The sequence below is a fragment of the Montipora foliosa genome, chromosome 1 (genome assembly GCF_036669935.1).
Source record: "Montipora foliosa isolate CH-2021 chromosome 1, ASM3666993v2, whole genome shotgun sequence".
Lineage (NCBI taxonomy): Eukaryota > Metazoa > Cnidaria > Anthozoa > Scleractinia > Acroporidae > Montipora > Montipora foliosa.
Genome location: NC_090869.1, coordinates 35,744,177 through 35,746,676, shown reverse-complemented (window position 1 = coordinate 35,746,676; position 2,500 = coordinate 35,744,177). Strand labels below are relative to the sequence as shown.

Sequence of the window (2,500 nt, the reverse complement as noted above, 5' to 3'; positions counted from 1 at the left end):
TGTAAATTTACAACACATTGTTGTATTTTAATTCACAGAAAAACCTTTCATGGATTTTACAGAATGACCAATCATGATACTCTCAATATTTATTCTTGCCATTTTAACATTCATGATTTTTAGAAACCATTAACAAAAATCCTGAAAAAAAAAAACAATTTTGCAATTTAACATCAGAGAACCAGGTCCGCATCTTCTCATTCAGACCAAGGTAATAATACTTGATGGAGCCATGCCTTCCACAGTGCTTGCATGTGGACATCAATGAATGCATCAGATCCCAATGACATGGGTGACTCTCTTGAAGACAAATAAAATATTCCTTTGGTCCTTTGTCATCAAATTCCTTTAAACGTTTCTCAGTCTCTCTCCAATTCTTTGGCCAATAATCAAGAGCAAAGGAATTATTGTGATCACTGCGGAAAAGTAAGTCTTTGGCAAAAGTTAAGACATCTTCAAAGTCATGCAGTGAACCTTGCATTTGGATTACCAGCATCAAGGCTTTGCATATGACACATACAATTTCTTTTTTGATCTCCAGCACTGTTGCTTCGGAACTTTGTCGTTCTTCTTGTTCTTGTTGGTTTGAAGGTAAACCCTCTGATAAACGACCACCATTGGATTCCCCCATATCCTCATCACTTTCATCTCCACTGGAATTTGCCAGGCTACACTCGGAAATTTGATCACCTTCTTCTGCTTCCACCTCAGACCTGAATGGGAATAATTTATCCCAAATCAATACTAAGAACAAGAAATTAACTCTGCAATTGTTTCAATTCGAAGGCCTCTTACATTTCTAAAATATCCTAGTTTGTGTTGCAACAGTCTTCATATTCATTACTTGTAAGTTGGCTGAAGCTTAATTCTTCATAATGAGTGAATTTCAAACGGTTGCTATTATGAATAAAAAGATTACAACAAAGTGTTAATCGTTTAGCACCGCTTTTAAAAACAAATAATTAGGGTGACCCGAAAACACTGACCCCCGGTCCATGGAGCCCCCCACGGACCGGGTCCATGGACTGCCTTACGGACCGGTCCACGGACTATCTCTACGGACCCCCTCTACGGACCACCCCAAAAAAACACAGAATTAAAAATAAATAACAACTGAAAATTTGTTTATTCCTGTTGTTTGGATAGACCACTCTTGCCGGTGAGATCTCGGCCGTTACGCTCCGCAAATCAGATTAAGGCTCAGGTGTTGCCTTTTCCTTCGCTGTTGACCGGAGTGCTTCGAAACTAAGTTCTTCCGCCATTTGTTTGTTTTGTGTGTGAGTGTGGAATAAAAATACATAAAAAAAAAAAGAGTTCTTCCGCCATTTTGTTCAGAAGAGAGAGATCGTGAAACCTGGGGCGAGTTCACAAACTTCCGAACAAAATGGCGGAGGGAAAGAAAGAAAATGCAAATAGAACTTACTTATTATCAATTTTTTTCGAAGGCTTCCGGTCCACAGCGAAGGAAGAGGCAATATGTGATTAATGGACTTTGTACCCGAGCCTGACCTTAGTCTGTTGAATTTGCGGAGCGTTACGGTTGAGATTTCGCCGACACGAGTGACACTAGTGGTCTATCCAGACAACTGGTAAGTCAAATCTTTAGTTTTTATTTATTTTCATTTCTATGTTGTTTTAGGGTGGTCCGTATAGGGGGTCCGTAAGGGTAGTCCGTGGACCGGTCCGTGAGGCAGTCCGTGGACCCAGTCCGTAGAGGGGTCCATGGACCGGGGGTCCGTGTTTTCGGGTCACCCAAATAATTAAGCTTAAGCGCTTATAGTACTATACTCACCCAAGGGCAACAGAATCAACATCGATGGACGCGGACTCCAGAGATTTCTGTGCCTGCCAGTGTCTGTACTCTACTGACGTTCAGACAGGGTTTCCACCACAGGATTGACAAGGACAATGAACATGGGTGTACGGAAGTTCGTTGCAATGACAACGAACTACTTCGTTTCTATCCCAACCTCGTTTTCTTCCTGCCATTCTCCTCGAAAACATTCACATGGCCCTGCAGTAAGGCCTTTTCATGAAAAGGTCTGGGTCGGTCGCTGGATCGAGGCTTACCAGGCCACTCGTTTTCGCGACAGTTTGCAGCGATCCCCGCCAGTTTTGAAAGAACTGAAGGAGATCGATAGAGGTTTGCAATCATTCTGCGTATTTCGGTTGAGAAAAAAACCATGGCTGACAGCGGAACAAAAGAAATGGAAGACATGTCTGTTGAGGAAGTTTATGACTTGATAAAGACTAATTTTGAGGAGGCAGTAGCAGCCAAATTCGAAGGTAAGTCGAACTTTGACAATGGCGGGAAAGTTACGTACCGTACTTCAAAAAAATACTCCATTAATTATTTTCCTTGTTAAACAGAACAAAAAATAAACGGGAAAGGTTTAGTTTTACTGGCAACTAAAGGCACTAAAGACCAGCTTGAAGCCTGTGGATTGCCACGCGTAGGGGACCAAATGAAATTGTTGGAGATAATTGAAATGGATTCGGA

General features: G+C 41.7%; 1 protein-coding gene across 2 annotated transcripts in view; it reads right to left on the bottom strand.

The window, feature by feature from the left end:
• The window catches only part of LOC137997611 (uncharacterized), a 59,781-nt gene that overhangs the window by 30,567 nt on the left and 26,714 nt on the right, over positions 1 to 2,500 (bottom strand). The window lies entirely within an intron of this gene.